General features: G+C 44.0%; 1 protein-coding gene and 1 pseudogene across 4 annotated transcripts in view; both read left to right on the forward strand.

Annotated features, from left to right (window-relative positions):
• The window catches only part of srgap1a (SLIT-ROBO Rho GTPase activating protein 1a), a 300,039-nt gene that overhangs the window by 135,676 nt on the left and 141,096 nt on the right, over positions 1-23,267 (forward strand). The window lies entirely within an intron of this gene.
• On the forward strand, positions 10,030-11,240 carry LOC148146720 (uncharacterized; annotated as a pseudogene).

A 23,267-nucleotide genomic window follows, 5' to 3' on the forward strand; every position in this document is an offset into this window, starting at 1 on the left:
TTTGAATTTGTTTTGTCATTTCCAAGCAACCAGCCACCCCAGTGAGGGGTGGCATGGTGGCTCAGTGGTTAGCACAGCTGCTTCACAGCGCCAGGGACCCTGGTTCAATTCCCGCCTAGGGCAAACTGTCTGTGTGGAGTTTGCACATTCTCCCTGTGGGTTTCCTTTTGGTGCTCTGGTTTCCTCGCACAATCCAAAGATGTGCACATCAGGTGAATTGGCTAAGCTAAATTGCCCATAATGTTAGGTGGATTAGTCAGGGCTAAATATCAGGTAGGGGAATGGGTTTGGGTGTTACTGTTCAGAGGGTCGGTGTGGACTTGTTGGGCTGAAGGGCCTGTTTCCATACTGTAGGGAATCTAATCTAATCTAATCTAATCTGGAGCACATGTTACTTTGTGTCTTATTGAGAACACTTCATGCTGTCACTGCTAGCTTTTACTCTCTTCAAGGTATAGGACACCCACATATTCCTAACAAAGGACTGGGAATAATGTTTCCTGTGAGCACTTCCCCGTTTGGCTTGGATGCTCGTTCAGTTTTGCACCCTGGGGCTTCATTGGGTTGGTTTTTTTTGCTGTGTTGCTTGCCTCATTGATAGGGTGAGAGTCCAAACTGATGCTATTTTGTTCCATGTCCTGTTGTGCCATGGCCCAGAAGTCACAAAGAAGTCATAGATGATGTAAGGAAAATAATCTTTTTTCCAAAGCCAGTCTCTGGAATCTGGAATATCTTTTATTTGTTAGTTGGCGTCACTGGCTGGGCAGTATTTATTGCCCTTCCCTCGCTGTCCCTTGAGAAGGTGGTGGTGAGCTGCCTTCTGGAACCACTGCAGTATAGGTCAGTGCCTTTAGGGAAGGAGTTTGATCTAGGGACTGCCTCAGGGTTTAATGGAGAGTGACCCAATGGTGGTTTGCAAAAGGACGTGGGGGGAAAAAAATAAGTAAAGTTTGCAAGGAAAGGGTGGGACAATGGCAACCACTGAGATCGTCTTACAACTGAACCGCCATCTTCTGAGCTCCAGCTATTCTATGACTCTCTTTGACCTCTGCTGCAAGTTGGTTTGACCATGCGTCCTGAGACAAGGCTCTGGAAACAGCATAGTGCAAGTAATGTGATTGTTAAATGGGCAGCTCATTTCATCCCCGTATTTCCTTGAGGCTCCTGTATTGAAATTCTTACTCCTGGTCAGGTACCATTTACGTTACCATGGCAATGTTTGAATTGAAGAAATATTCTCGTTTTCTTCCCCACTCTTGTCTGAGAGAGACGATGTCTAGAGTTCTCTTAATGCAGTTGAACTCCCTGCTGACCTCAAATTTAGCTCTTCAATTTTGAAGGGGATTAATTTTGTTTTGAGTTTTCTGCTTCTTTTCTGGCCTTTCTGTGTGGGCTCAGAGTAAGTTCGATTTTTAAAAATTATATTTCCAGATTGTTGTATTGTCACAATCTTGTTCCGCTGACATTTCAGCCTGTTAAATCAGGAAACAAGGCCAAGGCAATATCAAGTCCTTTTGTGTCTGTCTCTTTATCATGTCAACAAGGAAATTAGGGCTAGGGAGAGCATGAATCTAATGTTGTCTCATTAATGTTTTGTAAGTGGCAAATCTGACGCATAAAGACTCTGGCACCAAATGAATAAATGTTTCTAATTTTACTCTGCAGCGTTGATGATATCCACTCGCCACATAATTACGTTCAAGCTCAACTACAGTCCTGTCACAGAGTTATAGTGCACGGAAACACACTTCAGTCCAACTCACCCATGCCAATCAGATATCCTAACCTAATCATTCCCGTTTACCAGCACTTGGTCCATATCCCTCTAAACCCTTCCTATTCATATACCCATCCAGATGCCTTTTAAATGTTGCAATTGTACCAGCCTCCACCACTTCCTCTGGCAGCTCATTATATACATGCACCATCCTCTGTGTGGAAAAGTTGCCCCTTAGGTCCCTTTTATATCGTTTCCCTCCCTCTTTCCCCTTAAACCCATGCCCTCTAATTTTGGGCTCCCCTACCTCAGGCAAAAGATTCTGATTAGATTAGATTAGAGTACTTACAGTGTGGAAACAGGCCCTTCGGCCTAACAAGTCCACACCGATCCTCCGAAGAGCAACCCACCCCAGACCCCTACATTTACCTCTTCACCTAACACTACGGTCTATTTACCTTATTCTTGCCCCTCATGCTTTTATAAATCTCTGAGATCATCCCTCAGATTCCGACACTTCAAGGAAAACAGCCCCAGCCTATTTAGCCTCTCCCTATAGCTCAAACCCTCCAATGCCAGCAACATACTTGTCAATCTTTTCACAGCATCCTTCCTGTTATAGCAGAGAGACTCAGGATTGCTCACCGTTTTCCGAACGAAGCCTGACCAATGTCCTGTTTGACCGTAACATGACCTCCCAACTCGTATACCAAACCTCGTCTTCACTATCCCGTCTACCTGCAACTCTACTTTCAAGGAGCTATGAAGCAAGGTCTCCTTGTTCAGCAACACTCCCCAGGACCTTACCATTAAGTGTATAAGTCCTGTCCTAATTTGCTTTTCCAAAATGCAGCACTTTACATTTATCTAAATTAAACTTCATCTGCCACTCCTCAGCCCATTGGCCCATCTGATAAAGATCCCGTTGTACTCTGAGGTGACCTTCTTCACTGTCCACTAAATTATTCAGAAGCAGTTAAGATTTCTTCAGATCTCCAGTTTTAGTAAAGACATTATCATTTTTTAAAATTCATGTTCTCTGCAGGATTGTAATTATAGGTTAAGTTAAAGATCCTGCTTTATGTCAAAATTTATGACGTCTGACATGTTAAAAGATTTAAATCATATTTTAATTAGGGAAAATAAACCTGAGAGAAGAATACATTAATTGTGTTTTGCCTAAAGTCTTGATTCATTGCTGGTTAATTGGCAGATCAGCAAGACCAATGTGTCCCGCAGTATCTAAGGAATAAATAAAACAGCGGAGTTTTGCAACAGTCGAGAAATTGATAATCAGTCACCTTTTGAGATGTTCAAGTTCAGATTATACAACGACTAATGGTTTATATTTACGTAGCAAATCCTACAAAAATAAGACTAACAGTCTGAAATCAAAAGTGATCTTTGATCAAACAAATAAAGATTTTGCGAGAAATGTCTTGACTAAGTACAGTGGAAGGCACAACCATGTATGGTGTTTGAGGTGAATGGCAGTATTATGCTAAAGGAGAAGTGTAATATCTCCTTACGTTCTAGTCCTGTAGATATAACAACCATTTTACATTCTGTGATTGTTTGTGAGCTTTTCAAGATCTGTAGACCTGAAATCCCAATTTTCATTGGACTTCCAATGTTTCTAACTTGTCAGTCAGTTCAGTAGGCTGGATGGCTGGTTTGTGATGCAGAGTGGTGCCAACAGCATGAGTTCAGTTCTTGCATTGGCTGTGGCTGCTGTGAAGGGCTCTCCTTAACAACTTCCCCCCTGACCTGAGGCAGGTAAATCACCACCTGTTGTTTCTCTCCAATGAGAAAACAGCCCTTTGGTCTAGTAAGACTATTGTGTCTTTGCCTTTAGAAAGTGCCATGTTCTATCTTTTATTGTCCAAAATAGCTTGACATTTGCTTACCTTAAAATTCATTTTCCACTATTTGTCAAATTAACTTAATTAATGATGTCTCTTTGTCATATAATGCTACATTGCCTCCATTCTTTGTCATTAGTGCGCTTGGTTACATAGTTTTCCATTTCATGAACAAAGGCATTACTAATTAAGATGAGTAGTTGAGGTTCCAATACAGATTCTAGCTTGACACCGCCATTCATATCCTGTCAAATTAGGATACCTACCTGTTATCTCTACTCTTTGCTGCCACTCAGGCAATTTCCTAACTGGGAGAAAGTGAGGACTGCAGGTCAGAGATCAGAGTCGAAAAGTGTGACACTGGAAAACCACACGCAAGTCAGGTAGCATCCGAGGAGCAGGAGAGGCTACGTTTTAGGCACAAGCCCTTCATCAGGAATCAGTAGTTGCCAATAATTCTGAGGATTTTAACTGTGGATGATAGTCTCTGTCTCTGGAGAGTTTTATTAATTGCCTCCTGGAAGTCAATATAATGAACGTATGTAAATATTCCTCTATTCCACTATTTAGTCATTTCTTCAAATATTTAAGTCGGGACAATCAGGGACCACCTACCCATTCAAAATATCTCTCTTAGCACTCGACATTTTTACTGTATTCCTGAATTAAATTCTTGAGCAATTTCCAAAGAATAGATGGTAAGATAGCAGGTTTCTAATTCCCTGGTTTCCTTCTATCACCTTCCTTCTGTGACAGAATGACCAGCAAAATTTTTCAATCTAAAGAAATGATTCCCAAATTGAGATAAGTTTGGATGATGATAGTTGCAATAATTAATGTTTGCAACACAGAAGTGGAGGAAAGGACCAAGAGAGAATCTATCCCTGGTCCTTTCATGTTCAGTGTTTTTACCATTATTGCCACCCTCTCCAGGCCAGTTAAGGATGGGCAGTAAACCCTGGCCCAGCCAACAACTCCCACATCCCATGAACAAATTTTTAAAATGAAGATTGCGTCTACAAAAACTCTCACCTACTGCCATTAAAATTCTATGATGGAAAGCCATCTGATCCTGGCGGTATTAAACTTTGGTAGCACTGTTTGTTTGCCGGCATTTTGCTCCCTTACCCTGAAGTTCCTTATTAATTTCCATGGAATAGCAGGCATTCTTATCTCTTTCTCTGCCGTAACTACTGATGCAAAGGAATTTTTCACCGTGTTCACCATCTCCTTATTTTCATTGACAGTATCAAAGTCATAAGTGTTGGAAGGAGACATGTTGACCCTGACCACCTTTCCTCATTAAATTGTAAATAGTTCAGCTTCTAGTTGGCTTTTATCTCCTTTCTCTTGTTCTTGCTATTTGTACCCTTCTGCTGTTTGTTTTGTCTGTTTGCGTTCACCATCTTCTGTCCCTTTTTATTTTGTTTTTGAATGTTTGCATCCTTTTCAGCTTATGTTCTCTTATCTCCGTTGCTTGTCTTTGTCCACGGTTGTATTTTTTTAAGTAGAATTCTTGCTGCAAAGAGCTTCGTCTTTCTATGTCATAAATTAGTTTTTAAACACTGTCAGCTAATCTGTTCTGTTGCTGTTCTCTCGCTCGATTACCATGGACAGTTTCATTGCATCAAATGCAGCCTTGCCCTATCAGAGAATCTTGGTTAGGTACTTTGCGTTTCTCTATCAAATTCTGTGTTCAACCTGTCATTAAATTCTTGATTAACAACTGAGTTGATGGTTATCAGAGGTAGATGGGAATGCAGATTTAAGGTTAAAATCAGATTAGCCATGATCTTACTAAGGGCGGAACAGGATTCGAGGGACCAAATGACCACCTCCTCACTCATATGTTCATTTCATGTATCGCTAATCAGTTCATTGAATTTGGATATGTTGCTGCTGGAAACCAGCTTTGATAGACACAAGACATTCACTACTGTTGTGACGTCTACTATGCTGCTTGGCCAATAATAAGCTAATTGACCCCTCAACTACTCTGGCTTTGCTTGGGTGGTCTCTGTACAGCTATCCCTTACGAATGGTGCGCGCAACAAAAATCACTTGCCCGTTGAAGAGATACATTAGTGGTGGGTTAGTTTCCTGATGTATAAAGACCGACCTGACCTGAAAACCCTCTGTTTCTTAATAACTTGGACAAAAATCAGATCAGCCGTCGCCATCTTCCTATCTGGCCATGCCTCAGTAATTTCTGCCATGTCATAGTGTCCAAATTGATTTGACGTCAGAAATTATTTCCATCAGTCTATTTGATCCTTTGCAAATTTGTATGAGGGAATTCAAGGTTGGTCTAGCATGCTAAGTCATGGTTCTGTTTGAATGGTTTACTCACACAATTCTTAACTCTCTCTTGGGATTCCATGGTTCCAGCCCACGGTTCCGATCACGTAACTTCTGCCTGCTTCACTCTCTTCCCTTTAGTGTGCTTTCTAAAGGTTCCATTGGGATTGTACTCTCCACCCTTTCCTTTATTGGTCAGAGCATTGAGTACAGGAGTTGGGAGGTCATGTTGCAGCTGTACAGGACATTGATCAGGCCACCTTTGGAATACTACATGCAATTCTCGTCTCCCTCCTATAGCAAGGATGTTGTGAAACTTGTAAGGGTTCAGAAAGGATTTACGAGGATGTTGCGAGAGTTGGAGGGTTTGAGCTTTAAGGAGAGGCTAGGTAGGCTGGAGCTGTTTTCCCTGGAACGTCAGAGGCTGAGGGGTGACCCTATAGAGGTTTATAAAATCATGAGAGACGTGGATAGGGTAAATAGACAAGGTCTTTTCCCTGGGGTCAGAGAGTCCAGAACTAGAGGGCATAGGTTTAAGGTGGGAGGGGAAATATTTAAAAGGGACCTAAGGGGAAACTTTTTCATGTAAATGGTGGTTAGTGTATGGAATGAGCTACGAGAGGACGTGATGGGGGCTGGTACAATTACAGCATTTAAAAGGCATCTGGATATGTATATGAATAGGAAGGGTTTGGAGGGATATGGGCCAAGTTCTGGCAAATGGGACTAGATTAATTTAGGATCTCTGATCGGCATGGATGAGTTGGATCGAAGGGTCTGTTTCCGTGTCTTACATCTCTATGACTCTGTGAGCCTCACAGTCCTCCTCTTAGCTGGTACGTAAAGTTATCGTTTCCACAGAAGAGGGTTGTTGAGCCTAACTCCTTTTCCTGAAATCCCATTGGCTGCCCCTTCTCTTTTCCAGCCCTTAGTTGCCTGTTTCCCCTTTAAAGTGCTTCCAATTGCACCAGCAGGTGAAACCAGGCCTGAGGGTCATGACAACAAGTTGGGTCAATGATAAAGCCAATGTAATGTAATATGCACAGGAAGTCATTCCAAAGTACTTCATGATTACCAAGCGCAAGCAGGGTCTGTTGTAAGGGGAGGCCAATAGCTTGGTCCAAGGGATAAATCAATAGATGGGTCAACAGATAGAGTCGAAAGTGTGGTGCTGGAAAAGCACAGCAAGTCAGACAGTGTCCGAGGAGCAGGAGAATCAATGTTTTAGGCTTAAGCCCTTTATCAGCAATCAGGCCTTATCTAAATATTTAGTCTTGGCTGGGTTTTGAAAAGCTTCAACCATATAGTCTCATTGATAATGAATGATGGAAGGTGCAATTCCAAAAACACATTGGTAATTAACCTTTCACAGTCCGTCGCCCACTGCTGCCAGCTCAGTTTGAAAGCCTGGCCTTAAAGTTTCCAATTGTGGTCTGCTGTTCCTTTCCGCAAATAACTCAAGGCGGTTAATTGTCCTTGACCAATGTTAAAGGTCAAGCAATGGATCAAAGCTTTCCAGCTCTAATTAGCATGAATTAGTGCATAAGTATCAAAGAAATGGCAGTGGTCCATTTCCAGGCGTTTCTTCATGGCTAAATTTTAGAGATTATTAATACCAGCAAATACAAAATTAATTCATTCCTTTTATATGCTCCTAAGACTTTCTTCTGTAAAACTCTATTAATAGAGGGATTGAGTTCCGGAACCAGGAGGTTATGATGCAATTGTACACACTTGGAGTATTGTGTACAGTTCTGGTCACCGCATTATAAGGAGGATATGGAAGCTTTGGAAAGGGTGCAGAGGAGATTTACTAGGATGTTGCCTGGTATGGAGGGAAGGCTGAGGGCCATGAGGCTCTTCTCGTTAGAGAGAAGAAGGTTGAGAGGTGACTTAATAGAGACATACAAGATAATCAGAGGGTTAGATAGGGTGGACAGAGAGAGCCTTTTTCCAAGTATGGGGATGGCAAACACGAGGGGACACAACTTTAAAGTGAGGGGAGATAGGTATAAGACAGCTGTCAGAGGTAGTTTCTTTACTCAGAGAGTAGTAAGGGTATGGAATGTTTTGCCTGCATCGGTAATAGATTTGCCAAGTTTAAGTGCATTTAAGTCGTCATTGGACAGGCATATGGACGGACATGGAATAGTGTAGGTGGGATGGGCTTCAGATTAGTATGACAGGGCGGCGCAACATCGAGGGGCGGAAGTGCCTGTACTGCGCTGTAATGTTCTATGTTCTATGACTCTAAGGATAGGATAGGGCAGTTGGAAGGAGGGGTGTTGCTGGGGCAAGGACAGAGGAACCAAGCCTCTTTCATAGGACTAGCATGGGCATGGTGGATTCAGAGGGGCAGGACCAGCAGCAAATGGACACGGGTAACCTCATAAACTGTTAAAATGGTGATAAAACTTGCAAGTATTAATGTGCGTAGCATAAAATCTGCTACGCGATGTGTTTCAACGTTGGCTTTCCTCGCCAACGTCAAAGCCGATGTCGTGTTTCTGCAGGAGTGTGGGATACCACACCTCAGCAGCTACAGGAGATGATCAAGCTTGTGGGCCCTTGGGCCGTCAGTTTGGTCGGGGGACAATGATAACCGCCCCTCAGGCCTGGGTATCCTGTTTTGAGGAGACAACTTCACCATCTCCGAGCCTCCTGCTGGCCAACTGTCACCTACAGGATGAGCAGCGGGCTGCTAAGGGAACGTGGAAGCTGAACACAAAGCTGTTGACCCCGGGAAATATGGAGGAGCTCGAGGGATTACGCAGGTTGGAGCACCGTGAAGGCCCTGTTTGGGTGTCCAGCAGCATGGTGGGAAACAGTAAAAAGGAACATCAAGAGGTTCTTCATCCTCAAAGGTGTTCAGGAGGCGAGAGAGAGGCGGGGAAACTGTCCCAGCTCCAGGAAAGTATGCAGAACCTGCTCCTGCTGCAGACGATGGGGGTGGATGTCACGGAGGACCTCAAGGAGGTGAAGGGCCAGCAAGCCTCGCTCTTTGCCTCGGAGGCCTCCAAGATAATCTTCCGGTCCAGGGTCCGCTCGGTGGAGCAGGACGAGACGTGCTCACGTTTCTTCTTCCAGAAGATGCACAAAGAGAGCTCCTTGCCCAGCAGCCTGAAGGAAGAAGATGGCTCAGTAACGTCATCTCAGGCTGACGTTATGAGGATCAGTAAATCCTTCTATGCCAGTCTGTATGACTCGAAACCAACCGATAGCATGGCTTCCCAGTCGTTCCTGTCCTCTATCATGGAGGTCTTAGACGACAGAACACGGGAGAGGCTGGACAAGCCGCTATCTCTGGACGAGCTGACCAAGGCCCTCGAGTCCTTCGAAAAGAATAAAACTCCTGGAAGCGACGGCTTACCGGTCGAGCTCTATTCTGCTCTTTGGGACTTGATTGGCCAGGACCTGCTGGAGGTGTATGTCAGTATGCTTCGGGCAGGTACCACGAGTGAATCCATAAGGAAAGGCATCATCACCCTCCTCTACAAGCAGAAGGGGGAGATGGAGGAAACTAGAAATCTCACTATTAAACGCGGGTTACAAAATCTTGTCAAAGGTCATTGCCAACCGGGTCAGGTCTGCTCTGGGATCGCTGATCCACCCTGACCAAACCTGTGCTGGGCCGGGCAGGAAGATCGCTGAGAATCTCGCACTCCTCAGTGATACGATCACCTACGTACAGGACAGAGGGTTGGACACCTGCCTCATCAGCCTGGACCAGGAGAAAGCCTTTGACAGGATATCGCGTATGTATATGAGGGATGTTCTCTCCAAAATGGGCTTTGGGGAGGGGATCTGTAATTGGATCAGACTGCTCTACACCAACATTGTCAGTGCAGTCTCAATCAATGTGTGGGAATCAGATAGCTTCCCAGTCCGATCTGGAGTCAGGCAGGGCTGCCCTCTCTCTCCTGCTTTGTTTGTGTGCTGCATAGAGCCATTTGCTGAGTCCATCAGAAAGGATGCGAGCCTGAGAGGGGTGACTATTCCTGGCAGCGGGGCCTGCAGGTTAAGGCCTCCCTGTACATGGATGATGTCGCCGTTTTCTGCTCGGATCCACTGTCCGTGCACAGACTCATGTGCATCTGCGACCATTTCGAGCAGGCCTCGGGGGCTAAGGTAAACCGAGGCAAGAGCGAGGCCATGCTCTTTGGGAACTGAGCCGACCATCCTCTATCCCCTTCACCGTTGGGACTGACCACCTGAAGGTGCTGGGTATTTGGTTCGGGGGGGCTGGGGCATGTACCAAGACTTGGGAGGAACGGATCAGGAAAACGAGGCAAAAACTGGGCAGATGGGAGCAATGGCCGCACTCCATCGCGGGTAAAAACCTGGTCATCAGGTGTGAGATTCTGTCAGTATTCTTTTATGGAGCACAGGTCTGGCCTATTCCCAGAACCTGTGCCGCAGCAGTCACCTGGGCCATCTTCCACTTCATGTGGAGATCAAAGATGGACCGGGTCCAAAGGGATACAATGTTTAAAGATCTGGACAACAGGGGAAAAAACACGCCCAATGCCACCCTCACCCTGATGGCCACCTTTGTGTGTGGCTGCATCAAGCTGTGCGTGGATCCCTGGTATGTAAACACCAAGTGTCACTACGTACTGAGGTTCTACCTGTCCCTGGTGTTGTGAAGGATGGGCCTGGCCTCGCTGCCGCGGAACGCTCCGAGTAGTTGGACCGTTCCGTATCACCTGTCCGTCGTGGAGAAGTTTATGAAGAAAAACATCTTTGACCACAAGTCCATCAGGAAGTGGTCAGCATGTAGTGTCTTTGAGACCCTTCGGGAAAAGGAGAGGGTGGATCCTATCGAGCGGTTCCCTGGGCAGACTGTCAAAGTCATTTGGCAGAATGCCTCATCGCCAGAACTTTCCAACAAGCACCAAGACATGGCTTGGCTGGTGGTGAGAAGGGCTCTGCCTGTGAGATCCTTTATGCACGCCCGGACTCTCAGCCGCACCGCACGCTGCCCTCGAAGCGGCTGCGGGGGGGGCGAGACTGTCACACACCTCCTTCTGGAATGTGCCTACGCAGAGGAAGTCTGGAGAGGAATGCAGTGGTGTTTGTCGAGGTTCGTCCCGAGCAGCGCCGTGACGCGGGACTCCGTGCTCTACGGCCTGTTCCCCGGGACGCACACCGAGATGAACATCAACTGTGCCTGGAGGATCATCGACTCGGTGAAGGACGCTCTCTGGGTGGTCCGAAACCTGCTGATCTTCCAGCTGAAGGAGTTGACCCCGACTGAGTGTTGCAGACTGGCACATTTCAAGGTCCAGGAGTACGTGTTGAGGGACGCCCTTAAGGTTGGGGCAGCAGCCGCCAAGACGCAGTGGGGAAAGACCACCGTGTAAGGTCTGCCTGCCTAAGAAGAACAGAGGGCCCATTCAGTAATTGGGCTCCGCTGACTCCTCAGCAAAATAGCTGGACAGTCAATGTACAGACTGGTATATATGAAAGATTAATTTCAATCTTGTATGTAAAGAAATGTACTGTGTGCGTAAGAATAGCATGACCAATTGTATAGATACCCAAATAATTTTATGAATAAAGTATATTTTGAAATAAAAAATGGTGGACCGAATGGCAGCTTCTGTGCAGCTTCATTCATTAGAACGAGGGCACGAGGATGTGTGAAGAATTGAATGCAGAATAAGGATTTGAACCATCCTTTGATAGAGAAGTCCAGCTACTCGAGCAAGTGATTTGTTTGACCCACAGCACTGGGCCAAATGGACATTCCAGTCAATGCAATCCAGTAGCAGCTTCTGACTGAGAATGTTGCCAAAGGACGAATAGAGGGAAAAATTCTTTTGCGTTTGTTCGACATTCCCTGATAAATAAGGATGGGAACTTTTCTTGCTTTCTCACTCCGTTGTAGCCATTTCATTTCAATTCAGTTCAGTTTAGTTACTCGTAACGCAGGTTTTTAAAAAAAGTTCAATTGCCCAGTCAAATGAAGTGAGTAACACAGAAAAATAGAAATGTAATTCTTATATATGACTCATCTGAATTATATGTTTTTCTCTTTGTAGATGGCAGTCTATATTGCTTCTAAACATAATAAAGTTTATATAAAAAGAAGTAAAGATAAAGTTGCCCCAGTCCCAATTCTCAATAGAGAGAAACAGTGATGGTAAGTTTAACCTGAGGGTCACCAAGATTCAGTTGAGGGTCATGGCTGAGAAGATAGGACCTTCATGTCCTTCACTGGTGTGGGATTGAAGTTGTTGGCATCACTCTGTGTTGCAAAACAACTCTCCAGCCAACTGAGCGATCATTTTGTTCCGGGTGGTGTCAAACTCCTTGTGTTATTGGAGGGGCAGTCACCCAGGCAAGTGGGGGGTATTCCACCACACTCCTGAATTGTGCCTCATGGAGGGTGGATAGACTTTGAGGAGTTGGGAAGTGAGTTACTAGCTACGTAATTGCCAGCGAAGGTAATGGCAGTGAACGTCAAAGGGCAATGGTATGATTTCCTCTTGTTGGAGATGGCTCTTTAGTGTCTTGAGTCTTACTTGCCAATGACCAACCCAGACTTGATTTTGCTCAGTTGTTTTTTTTGTACTGGCATCCACGAAAGCAACCTAGACAGAGTTCAAAGATCCTTTTTATTTCCTTGGTCAATAAGTTGAAAAGCCAGGATTCAAATTTATGGCACTTCATTGTCTTTGGAGAATTGACATTGATCGAGAGGTAGTTTTCAGCTAGCCTGCTAAGTGAGCACATAATGATCAATGTCTTCACGCACAGTATGGGGTGTAGACAGGCCTGTGTTTTTCAATAGTAGCCAGTTAACCTTGCTGAACCATGAGGAATATATTTGTATTTAAGCAGGTGAGAGTCTGGGCAAGTGAAGTCATTAAATAAACAGGGAAAAAAAAACATTAATAAACACTCTTACTAGGGATTTGGTGTAAATTAGATGGAAGTCGCATGTTAAAGCTAAGTCAGCCACAGTGTAAAATGTGGCTCACCCACACCAAACAATGAGCATTTCATTCCTCTTAGATTTGCTGTGGAGGTGCCGGTGTTGGACTGGGGTGGACAAAGTTTTTTTTAAAAAGTCACACAACCCCAGGCTATAGTCAACAGATTTATTTGGAAGCATTAGTTCAGGTTTATTAGGCCAGAGAGGGCAGCTTAGGCTAAGAACAACTGAAAGTGGTTCCTTTTGATCCACATCCCATGGGAAGTGAAGCAATAGTTTTTTATATGAAAGCAGAATACTGTAGATGCTGGAAATCTGAAATAAAAGCAGGAAGTGTTGAGAACTCTCAATGGGTTGAGCAACATCAATGGAGGGAGAAACGGTTAATTTTTTGAGTTGGACAGGATTCAATTTCAGAACTAGAGCGGATGGAGTGATATTCCATGGAAAAGGGGAAAGGAGTAGAAGAAGGATCTGGGAATGGGAGAGAGTGAGAGCGATTAAATGACAATGATTTCATGCGATAAAAGGCAAACATTTGTAAAGAAGCATAGGACTTGGCCAGAGTGTGAAGAGCAGACTAATGAACAGCACCATCCAAAAGCAAAAACACAATTTTTAAAAAAAACTGATTTGGACCAGCGTGAGGCAATGAATGAGAACTGAAATGAGGAACTGAGCTCATGGTGCGAAATTGTTGATTTCAGTGAGTCTCGAGGGCTGTCACGAGAAGGTGAGATGCTCTTTCTCCAGTTGATATTGATCTTCACTGGAAAGCACAAGAACCGAAATGGGAGTGTGAGAGAAAGGTGGAGAATTGCTATGCCAAGCAATCAGGGTCACGGATGCAGACGGGAGAGATGGTGTTCCACGGAGTGGTTACCTAATCTGTGGGTGATGTCTCCAAGCTCGAGCCATTCCTGCTGACAAACCTGCTGGGGCGACACTGAGGATGGAGTCTGTGAATAGACAGAGGTTGGAAGAACCAGACCTGAGAATTGAAATCCAAGGTTGGATATTGCAGACATGACTCTGGAGTTTAAAACAACTGCAACCTGTGCATCTTTAAAATTATTTTTGAATGATTCCTAGACAACAGAATATTTTACATCAACCAATCTCATTTTTCCGAACTGTGATGCTTAATAGAATTTTTGAAAGGGTCAAAACATGTAGGTATTGGTGTGGGAGAGACAAGGAGCACAAGTTCACACTCCGGTACAGGGCAGAGGTCAATGGCTTGTTAACCTTTATAACATTGATAACTGGAATACAAAAGTAAGGAATACTTGCTGCAATTGTTCAAGATTTTGGTACAACTATACAGGGAGTACAGTACACTGTTTCTGTCGATGTTAAAGGAAGGATTCTTTGCATTGAAGGCAATATTGTGAAGGATCAATAGATAGGGCACCTCTGTCATCCTAGGAACCAATGAGGGGGGTAGGAATTTTTCATTATTGGAATTCTCTATCCCACAAACGTGTGGCTGCTCCATCATTGAAAATATTGAAGGCTAAGTCAGATATCAAAGGATATAATGAGGAAGTAGGGGAAGGGGATTTGAGGCATGATTGTTTGGAGTGGCAGATTGAACTTAAATGGTCTTTAGTTGAGTCATAGAGATGTACAGCATAGAAACGGACCCTTCGGTCCGACTTGTCCATGCTGAGCAGATATCCAAAATTAATCTAGTCCCATTTGCCAGCGCTTGGCCCATATCTCTCTAAACTCTTCATATACCCATCCAGATGCCTTTTAAATGCTGTAATTGTACCAGCCTCCATCACTTTCTCTGGCAGTTCATTCCATACATGCACCACCCTCTACATGAAAACGTTGCCCCTTAGGTCTCCTTTAAATCTTTCCCCTCTCACTTAATACCTATGCCGTCTAGTTCTGGACTCCCACACCCCGGGGAAAAGACCTTATCTATTTATCCTATCCTATGCCCCTCATGATTTTATAAACCTCTATAAAGTCACCCCTCAGCCTCTGACTGTCCAGTGCAAACAGCCCCAGCCTATTCAGCCTCTCCTGATAGCTCAAATCCTCCAACCCTGGCAACATCCTTATAACTATTTTCCATACCCTTTCAACTTTAATAATATCTTTCCTATAACTGCTCCCATTTTGTATTGTCTTGTGCAACATTTGATGCTGAGCTGCTAAAAGAGAAAATTGGATAGCCGTACAAAGAATGCAGTGGATAGCACAGACTCTGTTTAATGGGAAAGATACTAATAACAGCAAAGAACGATAAAGTAGATTGTAAAAGCTTGAAATCACGGGTATGAAGAAACAGTCGCAAGAGATTTTATAATCAACAGAAACAACATTCAGAGTCCTATACGGAAAAGCAGGCTGCTCAGAAGCAATGTGGTTCCCTTGAAACTGATAACAGTGGTGTTGGTTTAAAAAGAGGAAATGATAGTGAATGTACTGGATAATTACTTGCATCAATGTTTTCTGTGCAGAAAGAGGTCAAAGTTCCAGGGGAAATAACATATTATTGGGGGCTGGGTCTCAAGAAAATTGAACAGGGCAAAGTAAGAGAAATTGAAAGACTAATGACACAAAAAAGTGATTCAATCCCAAGACTGAATCACTTTCCATCCCTGAACTGTAAAGGAAGTCATTGACAGCACCAGCATCGTGGTGGCAGAATGGACCAACCATTAGGAGACCCAGGCTAATGTTCAATGGATCAAATCCCACCTTGGCAGCTAGTGAAATCTGAATTCAGTAAAAATGCTGGAGCTAAATGATGGACTAACACACACATATGATGGTTGTAAATACTTACCTGGTTCACTAAGGAAGATGTGCCATCGTCATCCGGTCTGTCTTACACATGTGAGTCCAGACCCGCAGCAATGTGACACCAAACTACCTCGAACAGCCCTTCCCAAGTACCACTCACTGGTAGAGGTGGCAAATACCACAAGGTACCAGAAGTGGTCTTTTGGGAAGATACCGTAGAAGTGAACACTGAAGCCCATGAACCTGATGGCAGATTGCCATAACTGGTTAAAGAATTGGCTGAAAGGAAGGAGACAGAGAAGGTAGAGTGTGACTCTTAACTGCATTCTTCAATCACCTAGCAAGCCATCTGGTTCAAGGCCAATCAGGGATGGGCATTAAGATGCCAGTCCAGCCAGTGATACTCATGTCTCATGAAATAACCTTTTTTAAAATTCCATTGTCCTCCTGATCTGAGAACCATTCCTTTGGATTGGGAAATAGCACATGTCTCTGTGCTATTTAAGTGAGGTCATACTGGGAAATTGGGAATTATAAACCCATTAGCTTAACATCTGTTCTCAGCAAACAGTTACAGAGTCTATAATTAAGGAGGGATGATTGAACACCATGACAATTTTCAGCTGATAGAGAAAACCAATCAGACTTCGCAAAGTACGGATCACATCAAACATACGGGATTTGTTTTTTTTAAAATGAGGAGTCGACTTTTTAAATAGTGGACAGAGTGATCATCTCTGAATGTTATTTAACATGAACTTGATAAAGTTTCTCATGAGGGACTTCTGGCTGTTTTATAAGGTCATGGTTTTGAATAGGTTAATCTTCATGTTGCATTTTGTCCACCCATTCTACTGATGTCACAGTCTGCAGATGGACACACTAACTTTCAGGGGGAATCGATGGATCTGTACCAGCTCCTTAAGGTTCTAGTAATTATACGTGACTTAGAGGTAGTTGCAATTATACAATTCACATTCACGTTGTCCAAGAACAGACCTTTTCTGTAGATACTCCATGGTGGTGTATCCTGAATCAATAATCACTAGGTGGGCCCAACACAAGGGAAGATTTGTGACACCAAACTACCTCGAACAGCCCTTCCCAAGTACCACTCACTGGTAGAGGTGGCAAATACCACAAGGTACCAGAAGTGGTCTTTTGGGAAGATACCGTATAAGTTAACACTGAAGCCCATGAAACTGATGGCAGATTGCCATAACTGGTTAAAAAGTTGGCTGAAAGGAAGGAGACAGAGAAGGTAGGGCGTGACTAGTGGTGTCCCACAAACATCTCTATTGTGGCCACAACTATATATTTAGTAAAAACTTGCATGAAGGGATAGAAAGCCACATACCCAAATTTGGCAATATCCTAAAGTTGGGCAGGAAGGTCAACAATGTAAATGAAAGCATAGATTTACAAGGTCAAGATAGATTCTGTAAATGTGAGGTCATCCTTTTTGAACATTACAAGGAAAGAGCATTGTACTACTTAAATATTAAAAAAATCTAGAAATAGTGGGGGCCCAAAGGGGGTGAAGATCTGTGTATACAGGTCACTTAAAATGTCACCACAGGTAGAGAAACTAATCAAAATGGCTACCTAGAGAACTGGTGTAGAAGCCGACAAATTTATGTTTCAGCTCGATAAAAATTATAGTATGTTTTTATTGAGCTTTTTAAAATTGTAGACTGGCGTGAGAAATTGTAAAGCCAGCGTTTTGAGAAGCAAGTCACCTAACACTTATGGTAAGTGTTGTGTAAACAGCTGTTTGAAAAAATGAAGTGTTTGCGGATGAACTGGAGCTGTGCGTATTCAGTGCTCACATGGATCTTTCATTTACATCACAAAGTTAATTGGTCTATGGACTAATGATGACAAAGGCCCTTTGCCTGTCAACAGCAATGTGATTGGTTCTCCAGTAACTGAGCATCTTGGTGCTGAGAACGAGGTAAAGGTAGTCGATCCTTTATCCGAAATTGTCAGGACCAGCTGTTTTTCGGAATTCGGAATTTTTCGAATTACAGAATAATAGACAGTTTGATGGTGAAAGTTTTAAATGTCTTACCGGAGGAGCAGACTTAGTAACTAAAAACGGGCCTTGACAGAGAATCGAGGCCTGCCGGTGCTGGGCAGCCACCACCCCCGCTCCACCCCGCCCCGTTGCATCTGAGTAGGTGTCGACTTGGGTTAACTATTTACACGCCAAACAACCTTGTTAATGAGAAGAAAAACTTCAGATTTCGGAGCTTTTTGGATTTTGGAACTTCGGATAAAGTATTGTCTACCTGTATAGAGAAGAGATCAACTCTCCATCAGTTCAGAAGCTGACTCTCCATTCTGTGCAGTGAAAACCTACCTTCAGCCTGAAGAAAGCCAGTTTATCTTGCCTTCAGAGGTTGTTGTAAGCTGTGACCTTTAACTAATAAGTCAAAGATCTGTTATAAATGAACCTGCCCAACCCTCTTATGAAGCAGTGTCAGCATTTTAAAAAGAAAAGCTGAAAAGACACCATCCGATCTACAAGAACCAACTCAGCTGATCATGTAAATAAAGATGACTGAGCTTTTCTCGAGTCTTCCCTCCTCCATCTCTGTTTCATTTTCCCTCTCTACATCAGTGTGTCAGGGAGCATCTTTAAGGGGGTTAGAGTTTTAATTTTGTGTTACATGCTAGCAGTTTATAACTGTTTACCTGTAGCTCATGTCTAATAACTTAAACATTACTAATCCTTTGAGTACAGCAATCTGCTGCATGCTTTTTTTTAATCAACCTAGGTTTGAAATTGAGGTTAATCAGAGTTCTACATATTTCTTCAAATGTTTTAACTCCAGGAATAGGTGGGCTTGTATACAGTGCACTGTCCCAGTGAGGTGTAACACTGGGTCTGATATTTGTGAATGGTTCTGGGATGCCACACCTAAGAATCTGGAGGCATTAACTGGAGTTCAGTGTTGTTTTTGCTAAAATGGCACCAAGGTTTAAATTACTAACTCGTGCAATCAAACCAAGAAATTTTTAAAAATTCATTCATGGAATGCAGGAGTCACTGGCTAGACCAGCATTTATTGCCCATCCCTAATTGCCCAATTAAGTCAGCCATATTGCTGGAAGTCTGGAGTCACATGGAGGCCAGACCAGGGAAAAGATTGAAGATTTCCTTCCCTGCAGGACAGTAGTGAAACAGGTGGGCTTTAATGACAGATTCAAGATCTTTGTTGAATTCAAAATTTAACTTCTGCCATGGTGGGATTCCAACACCATGTCCTCCGTATATTGGCCTGTGGTTCTGAATTATATGCCAATGAAATTATCATATGCCCTCGCCTTCTTTAGGATGACTGTAGAGTGATTTAATTGAAGTTGTCAAGATATTAAGGGAAACTGAGTAAATGGAGAGAAACTGTTTCTTCAGGATGGGGAAGGTCTAGGACATGGGATCATTATCCATACGTTAGAGTCAGTCTTTCAGAAGTGAAATGAGGAAACATGTTTCACGCACGATTAGTAAAGCTTTGGAACTCTCTGTGCATTGGGTTTTTAATGGTAGATCAGTTAATTTTGAACCAGACATTGATGGGTTTTTGCTAACTGAAGGGGATATGGGACATCGATTGGGGAGTTAAGTTGTGGATCTGCTGTGATCCCACTGAATTGTGGGGTAGGCTGGAGGGGCTGAATAATCACCTCCTTTTCCCATGTTCAGTTGACAAAGAATTAGTCTTTAAAAGACCAGCCTTAAGGGGGATAGTGACTGTAATGAGGTCAGCCAGGTGGACCTCATAGAATATGAGATCCCTGATTGGGACTGTTAACCTGGTCCAATCAGGGAGCCTTGGCTGACCGATATAAATAAGCACTACCGCAGTTAGGCAGTAGTGTGGGGAAAAGAGAAGAAGAAAAAAATCAAGAAATGATTCTGAGAGCTGGCTCTGAGGGAGCTGGACCAGTGTGTGCGGGTGTGCAAGGACTCTCCTTGACTCTGTCAGAGGGGAAGGGGACTAAGAGAAGAAGAAAAAAAAAATGTCTGAAAAATAAGCGTTACTCCTGTTAGGTGGTAGTGGTGGGAGAAAAAAACAATAAACAGGAGTGTCAGAGGTTCTGCTCACTCTGAGAGCATGCTCTGAGGGAGCTGGATCAGTGTTAAGGACTTGCCACTGGGTAAATAAAGGGTGACTTGATGATGGGATGCGACTTCTGTGGAGTTACTTTAAGAAGTGTCTTTTAAAAATAAAGATTCATAGAGATGTACTGCACAGAAATAGACCCTTCAGCCCAACTCTTTCATGCTGACCAAATATCTGAAATTAAACTATTTGCCAGCACTTGGCCCATTTCCCTCTAAATCGTTCCTATTCATGTACCCATCCAGATGCCTCTTAATTGCTGTAATTGTATCAGCTTCCACCCACTTCCTCTGCCAGCTCATTCTATACACACACCACCCTCTGCGTGAAAACAGTTTCCCCTTAGATCCTTAAGAGGCTAGGAGAGGGAATTCCAAATGTCAGGGCCTTGCTAGCTGCTGACATAACTGCCAGCGATGGACTGATTTAAGATCTGATGTTCACTTGGCCAAATTAAAGGGAGCACAGATAACAGAGTTGTAGGGATGGAGGAGGGTTAGAGGTTGTGAAGGGCAAGGCATTGGACAGTTGCTGTTATCTAGAAAGATCAGTAACACCAAAAACCAGTTTTTTTCCCTAAAAGGAACAAATTAAACATTGAGGTTTTACTTTTAACAATAAGTTTTATCTGCAATCACAACATAGCAGAAGCCATTTGGCTTATCATACCTTTGAAGCCACTTTCAAATTTGTCCCACAACTGATGGTTTACTTTAAAATCTAGCATATTAATCCTCCTCAATAACATGTTCTGTTGTCTTTTAACAATTCCTGTGGAATTTGCTTCCACGATCCTTTTCAAGTCCTGCTTTCTAGATCTTAACAATCCTCAGTGTGAAACAATGTTTTGGTGGCTAGTTTATAGGTCACCAACTAACCACCAAAAGACAAGACCCATTATCACTGGTATCCTTACACACAGATGAAGAAGGACACCACTTGGACTGGGACAACACATCCATCCTAGGACAGGCTAGACAGTGGCATGCATGGGAATTCCTAGAGGCCTGGCATTCAAACCGGAACTCCCAACAATAAACACATCGACTTGGGCCCCATTTACCAACCTCTGACAAATAGAGCCAGAAATGATATCACCCAGCCAAAATAGAAAGTGCAACAGAACACGAATGCTTCAATGGAAGCTCACTGATGATGTTGCCTAGCATGGTGACGAAATGTCTCTCTGGGTGTCAAGGAAGTATTATCCAGGATTCCTGTGCCAAATTGCCATCTTAACTGGATATTGGAGAGATGGGGGCATAGGATAACTTGAATGGAGCTGCCATAGTAATATTGTCAATAGGTTATCATTGTTCAGAATTGTTCCCGAAGAACGGTGTAGGTAGGAGTATATCACAGTACAGGTAAAACCAATGACTGCACATGCTGGAAACCAGATTCTGCATTAGTGGTGCTGGAAGAGCACAGCAGTTCAGGCAGCATCCGAGGAGCAGTAAAATCGACGTTTCGGGCAAAAGCCCTTCATCAGGAATACAGCCAGAGAGCCTGAAGGGTGGAGAGATAAGTGAGAGGAGGGTGGGGGTGGGGAGAAAGTAGCATAGAGTACAAAAGGTGAGTGGGGGAGGAGATGAAGGTGATAGGTCAGGGGGAGGAGGGTGGAGTGGATAGGTGGAAAAGAGGATAGGCAGGTAGGACAGGTCATGGGGATAGTGCTGAGCTGGAAGTTTGGAACTGGGGTGAGGTGGGGGAAGGGGAGATGAGGAAACTGTTGAAGTCCACATTGATGCCCTGGGGTTGAAGTGTTCCGAGGTGGAAAATGAGGCGTTCTTCCTCCAGGCGTCTGGTGGTGAGAGTGCAGCGATGAAGGAGGCCCAGGACCTCCATGTCCTCAGCAGAGTGGGAGGGGGAGTTGAAATGAGGCCACAGGGCGGTGTGGTTGATTGGTGCGGGTATCCCAAAGATGTTCCCTAAAGCGCTCTGCTAGGAGACGTCCAGTCTCCCCAATGTAGAGGAGACCGCATCGGGAGCAACAGATACAATAAATGATCTTGGTGGATGTGCAGGTAACAGTACAGACTCAGTGGGCTGAAGGATCTTGTGTACTGTTTGTTGCTATGAATTCCCATTAGGTTAGGCATTAGAATGAGGCAGCTCAAAGAACTGTGGTTAAAGAGACTAAACTAGGGTGGAAAGCATCTTTATAAAGCTGAATGCTTCTGCTGTTCATTGAAGTTCATAGCTGATGTCACTAAATGCATCAAAAACGGTTTGCTTTATCAATGACAGGAAAGCAAAAACAAATGCCACCAAAAAAAGTGCATAGTAAAATTAACCATAAATGAGTTTATAGTCCTGGAGTTAATGGCATATCAGTACCACATTGCAGATAAAAGATTGAGATTTGGAGAAAGGACAAGACTGCATTGTTGAGTCTTTACAGTTTTGGAGTGTGGGAGACATTCCTTTTCTTGACTTGATGTCAGTTTTGGGGGCTGGTTATTTCTGGCATCTATTTCTGCCACCTTTGCACATTCTTTCAAACAATTGCTTTCTTTCAACAATCTAAATACATAACATTTAAGAAGTTTGCATTTATATGGTGTCTTTCTCAACCCCAAGGTGTTCCAACACAGTTTGCGTCCAGTGAAGTGGTTTTGAAATGTGAAGACTGGATGCCATTGGGAGAGTTGAGGAGAGTCTTGCCCATCTGTCGCAGAACCAGCGATGAATCCCTGTCTGTTTGGTTGCTGTGGCGATTGGAAACCATTGTCCTTCTGGGCTGTTGTCAGATCTCTACTGAGATTGACGTTCCCCATCCCCAGCCAAAAGCGGTTAGCTTTATCAGAGGCTGGCAGCATCTCATGGTGCCAATGAAGCTTTTGCTGGCAATGCACCCATCAGAGATCAGGAATCACTGAGGGACATAAAAACCAGGAGTAGGCTATTCAGCCCCCTCCCAGCCTGCTCAGCCACCTGATATGATCATGGCTGATCTCATCTCGGCCTCCACTGTACTTTCCTGCCTGCTCCTTATAACCTTTTAACACACTGCTGATCAAAAATTTGTCCTTCACAAACGCTACACCAGTGTTCCTGTGCAAATGAAACTGATGAACAGCAACCAAGCATCTCTCAGCTGCTGGGCCAGCACAGTGGCTCAGCAAGTTACAGCGCCAAGGACCTGGGGTTCGATTCCAGCTTCGGACAACTGCCTGTGTGAAGTTTGCACATTCTCCCCATGTCTGCGTGGGTTTCCTCCCACAGTCCAAAGATGTGCAGGTCAGGTGGATTGGCCTGTGGAGAATGAAGGGTTACAGGGATAGGGTAGGAGGTTGGCTCTGGCTGGGATGCTCTTCAGGGCGATGGTATGGACTCTGTGGGTGAAACAGCCTGCTTTCACACTGTAGGGATTCAATAAATTTATTCACTGTCTGCCGCTCTCTGGGTAAGTGGATTGCACAGATTCACGATCCTTTGAGAGAAGTAATGCCTTCTCCTTTCTGTTTTAATTCTGCTGCCCCAAATCCTCAACCAAGAACTCCTCATTCTAGATTGCCCACAAGTAGAAACATCTGCTCCATTTGTCAATGCCC

Source organism: Chiloscyllium plagiosum, unplaced genomic scaffold (assembly GCF_037043375.1).
Source record: "Chiloscyllium plagiosum isolate Xiang-an unplaced genomic scaffold, Cpla_swu_hap1 HiC_scaffold_19, whole genome shotgun sequence".
NCBI lineage: Eukaryota > Metazoa > Chordata > Chondrichthyes > Orectolobiformes > Hemiscylliidae > Chiloscyllium > Chiloscyllium plagiosum.